This window comes from Podarcis bocagei (assembly GCF_964188305.1).
Source record: "Podarcis bocagei genome assembly, chromosome: 16".
Lineage (NCBI taxonomy): Eukaryota > Metazoa > Chordata > Lepidosauria > Squamata > Lacertidae > Podarcis > Podarcis bocagei.
The window spans coordinates 14,262,927-14,271,720 of record NC_138142.1 but is presented as its reverse complement, the minus strand read 5'-3'; the positions used below and the strand labels follow the sequence as shown (position 1 = coordinate 14,271,720).

General features: G+C 45.8%; 1 long non-coding RNA gene across 1 annotated transcript; it reads left to right on the top strand.

Annotated features, from left to right (window-relative positions):
• Positions 1-883: 883 nt before the first annotated feature.
• LOC308576093 lies at positions 884-4,121 on the top strand. Its single transcript, XR_014003079.1, has 2 exons — positions 884-3,013; positions 3,133-4,121. It is a non-coding gene; the product is annotated as an uncharacterized lncRNA (long non-coding RNA).
• The last annotated feature ends 4,673 nt before the right edge of the window (positions 4,122-8,794 follow it).

Below are 8,794 nucleotides of genomic sequence, written 5' to 3'. Positions count from 1 at the left end.
AAAAAAGTGAGTGTTATGGTGCAAAAAATACGGTACTTTGGGTTCCACCCCACCTCCCCAGTTGTTATTTCATCCACCCTTTCTCTTTGCCAAACTGTGAAAAAGAAAAGCTTTGAAAAGAAAATGTGGAAAGGGTGTTTCTTCCACACAGCTGGATTGTAGCTACATTGTTTTCCAGCTGTCACAACAAGTTTTTTGTTTTGTTTTCTGGGAGAGAAAGTGGGAGTGGGGAGAGAAAACCCACTGCACCCGAGTGATTCTGGAAAAGATGGAACTGCAATGTCTCATAGCTTGCAACAGAGTTTACCTGAGAGTGGGTATGGGGAACCTTTGACCCGCCAGATGTTGATGTACTACAACTCCCATCAGGCCCAAGCAAGCATGGCATGGGATTACGGGAGTTGTAGTTCATCAGTGTCTGGAAGCCCAGAGGCTCCCTACACCCACCTTAGAAGAATGGTTGCATGGGTTGTTATCATGGTTGTCAGCTTACAGATTTGAAAATAAGGGACCAGCAGCCTCGAAAAGGGACGCGGGTGGCGCTGTGGGTTAAACCACAGAGCTTAGGACTTGCTGATCAGAAGGTCAGCGGTTCGAATCCCCGTGACGGTGTGAGCTCCCGTTGCTCGGTCCCTGCTCCTGCCAACCTAGCAGTTCAAAAGCACATCAAAGTGCAAGTAGATAAATAGGTACCACTCCAGCGGGAAGGTAAACGGCGTTTCCGTGTGCTGCTCTGGTTCGCCAGAAGCGGCTTAGTCATGCTGGCCACATGACCCAGAAGCTGCACGCCGGCTCCCTCGGCCAATAAAGCGAGATGAGCGCCGCAACCCCAGAGTCGGCCACGACTGGACCTAATGGTCAGGGGTCCTTTACCTTTACCTTTAGCTTCGAAAATAAGGGATCAGCAGCCAAAATAAGGGATTTTCTGGGCACAGGTATGTTCAACTTCTGAGCCCCTCCGAGCCAAAGGCAGAAAGCCCAGCTAGCAACCAAACAAAGCCTCAAGTGGTGGTTCCCACAGTGCAGCAACCCAGCAAAGGGGATGCAGCAAGGAAAATCACCGTCACCTCTCTGCTGGGAAGCGCTGAGCAAAGGCGAGTCCCCAGGCAACGCGGCCGATTTGATTGGCACAAGGCATGCAAGCTCCACCCCCCAGTCGTTCTTAGACTCCTTATTGGGTGAGCAACGCAGCCAAGCAACACAGTTGGAGCCTCCCTCCTCCCTGGTCGGCAGGGAGGGAGGGAGAGGAGCTGCTTCCTTTGCAACCCGGGAAATTTAAGAGACATCATCAATAAGGGACAGCAGCGGGACACAGCGCTGGGATAAGGGAGTTTCCTGCCAAATAAGGGATGGTTGACAGCTATGGTTGTTATTGTTGTTACTTTTTCATGCCGCCAGATCTGCATTTTGGTGCTTGAAATTGAAAAAAGGTGCTGTGTTACATGGTGAGTTTGGCAAAACATCCCATCCTCTACCACTCTACCTGCCTAGGACAGAGGGAAAGGTGACAGCATATCTCCCTCCTAGGGATGTAGTTGAAATTTGATTCAGTTCAGATTTAAAGGTGAACCTATCTAATGCACACTTTTCTGAAACGTGTCAACCGAAACGTGGCCATCCTTTGAAATTTGCACTTCTCTGAATTTTGCAAAGCAGTTCTCCAGCCAAACTGCATATGCAGGCATTAAAGTGTTCATGCAGACTGCAAATATTAGTGACAATGACACTAAAAATGCATTATGTTAGAAGGAAATGCTTTGCAGAAATGTGTATATTAGGCGAAACTGTAAATAGAAATTTGCACAAAAATGCTGGTTAATTTTCACACCCTTTTAAAAAAATAGATCACAAACTGATGTGGAAATGTGGAGAAACAAACTTAGGAATGGAAAAATTAACTGAAATAAACCAAAACTGACAAATTTGCCTATCTCTATCCCCCCCATTGGCTCAACTGGAACTAACTGCCGCCTGACTTCTCCACAAACTGCCTCCATTTTATTTTATTTATTTGTTTATTGAATTTATATACTGCCCTATACCCACAGGTCTCGGGGCGGCTTACAGAATAAAATCACAATATAAAACCACAAAATCCATAATCAAAATAAAAAACAACACCCCCCCAGACAAAAAACACACACCCCATACACATTTTCAAAGGGTATAGGATGTCAATCAAATCAACTAAAGGCCTGGTTAAAAAGGAACGTTTTTGCCTGGCACCTTAATGTGTGTAATGAAGGCACCAGGCAAACTTCCCTGGGGAGAGCATTTCACAGACGGGGAGCCACTGCAGAGAAGGCCCTGTTCTTGTGTTGCCACCCTCCGGACCTCTTGAGGAGGAGGCACATGAAGAAGGACCTCAGAAGATGATCTCAGGGTTTGTGTAGGTTCATATGGAAAGAGGCGGTCCTTGAGGTAGTGCGGTCCTGAGCCACCCTGAACTCCATCCCCAGGAAGGCCTACTTGGCTCCAAATTTGCCATCATTTTGATGCCATTTTGTTTCCCCAGGCATTTGGGCATCAATGATTACTTATTTTGAACATTCCTCTTTGACAAGGGATGGGATTTGTCAAGCAATGACGAGCAGCTAAGAGGAAGATGGGATTCTGGACCAGTCCATTACCTGCCATACTGGCTATTTGCCATGCTTGCAGTCTGATATGATACAGTTACTCCTCTTATCTCATTCATTGCATGTGTACATCTGAAGGCAACCCCGTATTGGGAATTTTTTAACGTCTAATGTTTTACCATTTTTTTATGTGCTGTAAGTCGCCCAGAGTGGCTGGGGAAACTCAGCCAGATAGGCGGAATATAAATAATAAAATTCTTATGCTTACATCAAGCCTCTAGAACCAGCCTTTGGTTCCCAGGGAAATTTGGGCTGTAACACCCACCATCCCTAGATGGCATAGTCCCTGTGCAAGAATGATAGGAATTTTAGTCAGGAACATCTTGAGTGCCAGAGGTTCCCATCCCTGCACCATGGCTTAGACTAGACCAGCGGTTCTCAACCTGTGGGTCCCCAGATGTTGTTGGACTACAACTCCCATCATCCATGGCTAGCAAGGCCAGAGCTCAGGGATGATGGGAGTTGTAGTCCAACAACATCTGGGGACCCACAGGTTGAGAACCGCTGGACTAGACAATGCTCTTAACTTTTTGTTTTTGTTTTTTACAGGTTTACTGTTCCCATGCTATTCTACCCACAGACACTGGGGCAGGGAGATTAATACCCATGGCACCCAAATGTAGCAAAAAATACCCATTTTATTCACCTGTGCCTGTTTAAGCTTCCCAGAGACTTTGGGTACAAGGTAAAGAAACCAAACATAGTTGCAACTGCTGTCATACAGCTGGTGGGTTTTTTTATTTTTGCAAGAAAGTTTTTACCTGTTTGCTTTGTCTTTGTGGTGCTACCTACAAACTCTCAAAAAAGAAGTATCGCTGTGGAAGGAGCGTGGTGACACCACTTTGAGCTGCTGTCTGAAGACTGGAATTGCTCCTAGTGTATTTGCTTTTCAAAGCCACTAAGAAGAAACCCCACTTTCTGATCCAAAACAAGAGACTTGATCTTTGCTCTAATTTGTTTTCAAAAATGTTAAGTATTGAACCACTGCACACAGAATGGTAGCTATTGATGTGACCTGAAAGGATCGTGCTTTGAGCCTTCCGGCAAAGAGGGGAAAGGCAAGGTAGGGATTATCAAAGTAGAATGGTCAATAAACTTTTTCCTCTTTCTGAAAAATAAAATCACCCCCCTGTCAAGTGTTCAAAGCTTTTGAAATAAAATACAGTCAAAACAAAACAATTTATGCCACATTATAAATGTCTATGCTAGTATTGAAACTTCTTCCAGGGAACGGCAAAGATATTAATGGGGTAACTGTGTTAAATACAAATGCAAGAGTTGCCAAGTAAATTAGAAGAATCAGGAATGTTTGTTTGTAACTGGAATATTGTTCTATGCTGGAATTTGCAAAATAATCAGGATAGGCAAAGAGCGATGAGATCCTTATAGACTGGAACATAATATTGTTGATGAGCTTCAAGGGCTTTAGTAATTTTCATGATGTGATCTAAATAGACTCTTGTTTGCTGTGAAAAATCAAAATCTTGTGTGTGAAATTTTTTTATTGTACTTTGTTTCTACACTTTATTGTTGATAAGCAAAACACGTAGTCTAATGGCATCTTATTAACACAGATGCGTGTGGCCCCTTTATCTTCAGCACATCTCAACTTTTCACAGAAATGTCAGAGATACCAACCACCTCCTCTGTTCTGTGGCCTTCTGACACCTCTTTATATTAACTTTTGTGTGTGTTTGTGTGTCAGCTGAGAATAACCTTTCATATATCTGATGAAGAAGGCTGTAATCCAGAAAAACATAGGCTGCAATAAATCTGAGCCTTTGCTTAAGGACATTGGTGACATCATCTGTGGCCAAACCTTATAATTTCCACACCCAACAACCTCATGCACCTCTGTTCTGTCATCTGCATTGGCTTCCACACATCTTGTTAGTGTTGTTTTCATTCCTGAATGCAAACCAAGACCTAGGTGAGGAACTGTGACTCTCTAAAAGATTAAGGTGCAACATGCCTTTTCAGGAGTCGTCAACGTACTGCTCTCCATATATCATTGGCTTCCACCTCCCCTAGATCCTAGCAAGCATGATAAACTGTCAGGGATGATAGGATGTCCATCAACATCTAGAGAACCACAGATTGCCCACCACAGCCTTTGGAGAATGCTTCCCACATTAGAAAACCATTGGAAAATTGTAACGCATCTGATGAAACGTATAAAATTATGCATTGTGCATTCAGGAAGCTTTTTCTCCTCCCAAATACTAGCCCTCAGGGTTGTCTGGTGAAGACAGGGACGCGGACTTATAAAAAATATTGGGGGGGGGGGGCCGGGAAAGCTCATGAATAATAAATAAGCTCATGAATATGCAAATAAAGTGGCTCTGGCCCTAAATAGGGCAAGCCACGCCCCCCAGCCAGCCGATTGGCTGGCTGGGAGGTGTGGCCAGTCGGGATTCCCCTGTTCTCGCGGGGGCTGAAACCGCCAGGAGGAAGGAAATTCCCCCCGGCAGTGCCTGGGCAGTGGCGGTGGTGCTGCGAAGCAGCGAGGCAGGAGCCCCCGCCCCCGGCGCTCTGCTGGAAGGGCGCCCGAGATTATTGGGGGGGCTGAGCCCCCCCCAAATTTTTTTTGAGGGGGCTCGAGCCCCCTCAAGCCCCATGGAGTCGGCGCCTATGGGGGAAGATGAATGTTGGAAGATTCATGAGAGGCCAAAGAAGGTTTCTTCACACAACTATGGAACGGTGCTCTCAGCAGATGTAGCCACGGGTGGCTTCGGGGAAAAATAAGACAAATTTATGGAGGGCAAAGCTTTCCATGTCTACCAGCCTGATGGCTACATTCTACCACTGCTGTTGCAGGCAGTATGCCTCAGAATCACAAGTGGGGAGAATGGTGATTGTGTTCATGCCCCACTTGTAGGCTTCCCAGAGGCATGTGGTTGGCCAACACAATAAATGTGTTTCTATCCAACGTAGCGGGACGTGGGTGGCGCTGTGGGTTAAACCACAGAGCCTAGGACTTGCCGATCAGAAGGTCGGCAGTTCGAATCCCCACGATGGGGTGAGCTCCCGTTGCTCGGTCCCTGCTCCTGCCAACCTAGCAGTTCGAAAGCACGTCAAAGTGCAAGTAGATAAATAGGTACCGCTCCAGCGGGAAGGTAAACGGTGTTTCCATGTGCTGCTCTGGTTTGCCAGAAGCGGCTTAGTCATGCTGGCCACATGACCTGGAAGCTGTAGGTCGGCTCCAATAAAGCGAGATGAGCGCTGCAACCCCAGAGTCGGTCACAACTGGACCTAACGGTCAGGGGTCCCTTTACCTTTACCTTATCCAACGTAGCACCAAGTTAAATACACCGGGGCGTATATTTGCACAAGAGAGTGCACAAGCAAGTTGCCTGTAACTTTGTTGCACAATAGATGGTGCAGTTGGTTGCGCACAGTGAGTTTCTGCAAGCACAACTGCTGAGCTTGGGTTCCTCTGTTGCGCAATATTAAAGCTCACCAGTCCATTAGCGCAAACTCTAGCAGCTTTTGGATTGTAGCCCATTACTCTCTATTGGTTTGAGGGTGTAGGGTGTTGCCCATGTAGCCTGTGACTTTCCAGATGAGGTGGTCTATAAATGTAAGTAACACAACAGGCTGACTTCTTGCTGCAGTCCTGCAGGTGCTTCGATGCATGTAAGACCCATTCACTTCTATGGGGCCTACAAGGGCTGAATGATAAGCAGCACCGCAGTTTTCGCCATCTGTTCCTCCCCCTCAACGTGAAAGCTGCTCCGATTATGTAATAAGAGGATGAAAAATATTTTTGTACCAAGTAACATTGTCATCTGTGATCTCTCTCTCCCCCCCCCCCTTCATGTTCCTGACCAATTTTAAAAAAAGAAATTGCTGGGGGGGGGACCTGTTTCATGCTGTTCTACTCTGTCGCGTTGGGAAACGGTTAGAGCAAACAGGTGCTTGGGGTGGCTAGATTTACACTTAGCGAGTTTATCTCTCTCTGAATTGCTGGTCTTTTAGACTATGTTTTACTTATTTTCTATTTCATTAACTTAACGTGTGTTTTTCAGACCACCCCTCAGGGCCAAAACAGACCTCTTAAAAGCGATTTATAACATAAAATCTGCAGCAGATTGCACCTGTACTCAAAGAACTGCAATAGCTGCCAGTTTGCTCCTGGGGGAAGTTAGTGGTGTTACTATTGGTCTATACAGCCTTCTCCACCCTGAGATGATCAGCCAAAAAATACTGAGACTGTTGTCAAGTTTAAGAAGAGGGAGAGGTATAGAATTTTGCTGGAGGAAAGTGGTAGCTAATGTGTTTTCATGATACACAAATGTTGTAGGAGGCATCATCTCAGAAGAGGCTATCTTCCTGAGCCTCTTGGGCTTGCTGATCGTATGGTTGGCAGATTGAATCCGTGTGATGGGGTGAGCTCCCATGGCTTTGTCCTAGCTCCTGCCAACGTAGCATTTTGAAAGCATACCAGTGTGAGTAGATAAATAGGTACCACTACAGCAGGGAGGTCAACGGTGTTTTGGTGCGCTCTGGCACTTGTCACGGAGTCCCGTTGTGCCAGAAGCTGTTTAGTCATGCTGGCCAGAAAGTCCCAGAAAACTGTATGCGGACAAATGCCGTCTCCCTCTGCCTGAAGCAAGATGAGCGCCGCACCCCATAGTCCAGTGATGGCCAAACTGGGCCCTCCAGTTCCCATCATTCCTGACCACTGGTCCTGTTAGCTAGGGATGATGGGAGTTGTAGTCTGAAAACAGGTGGAGGGCCAAGTTTGGCCATCACTGCCATAGTCAATTTCATCTAGACTTAACCATCCAAGGGTATTTTACCTTTTACCTTTACTGTCTTTTTTAATATGCTGCTTGCTGATTTGGAAGCTTCTCTGTGAAAACCATGTAGCTATCTCTTTGTAATGGTTTACAACAAAGCACTGGATATAAAGAGCTGAATGTGCGCAGTTATGAGCTGTGGATTTAAACACTTAATTTTTGTGATCTGATTGCTAAAATGACAAGGGAACAGCATCATCCATACAATCAGTATCTGTTTTTGCACTGTCGAGTTGCCAGTATGGTGCTCTACAGATGATTTCAGACTCCCGCTCCCATCAACCCCAGCTAGGGTGGTCAGTGGCCAGGGAAGATGGGACTTGCTGTACAAAACAGCTAGAGGACAGCAGGCTTGCAATGCCTGGAATAAGATCCAGTATAGCGCAATAATTAGTGTTTTGACTATGACCTGGAAGACCAGGGTTCAAATCTCCACTCAGGGACAAAGCTCACTGGGTGACGTAAATTCTGATGGGGTGGTGAATTTGACGCATGTCTCAAATCTGTGCTGCTAATAACAGTTTTCGTCTTTTCCTTTAGCTGAAATGTTTTCCTTAATAAAGCTGAATAAACAGTTGCTGTAACCTCAGGCGTACAATCTTAAAAGGCACCACTAAAGGGAAAAAGTCAGTTTGGGGGTGGGGAGAGAGAAGCAAGAAACTAGATCTTAGTTACAATGTTGTTATAAGGACCAGCTGGAATAAAAAGAATTCAAGGAGAGCACAAAGTGGCTGGTCTCTCAGCCGAGTGGCACACATTTCATAGCACAGCTGCACCATGAGGCAGTGCTGGCATGTTCTCTTTTTTTACCATGCAATATGCGAGCTTAGATGCAAGCTGTAATTAGCTGGTGGAATTGATGCCATATAAAAAGCAGGAAGATCTACGCTTCACATACAGGCTTTTGTACCACTGCAGTGCCTTCAAGCACGGTGTCTGTTTTTTTAACAGCATTCTTGCAGGCATGGATATGAGCTGTGGTTATTACAGCGTTGATTTGAGACAACTGACAATATTTTTTTATTTCAAAAAATCAAGATGCTGTACCTTTTATAAGCCAAAGTGCCACAAATTCATGACACTTTTTTGGCTTTGCTGTTGGAAACAGTACGCCCCATGCTGAGTGCTGGGAATCACAGATGGGCAGAGTGCTGTTGCACTCAGGTCTGTTTGCAGGCTTCCCACAGGCATCTGGCTGGCCCCTGGCCTGATCCTGCAGCCTCATGTTCTTATGCTTTTACAATGAATTTTCACATGCACACAGAAGCATGCTATGATTTGAAAGTGGATTGGGCAGGGTCCCATGTATTGAAACGTGGGTTTCAATACATGGGATGCAGGTGGCTCTGTGGT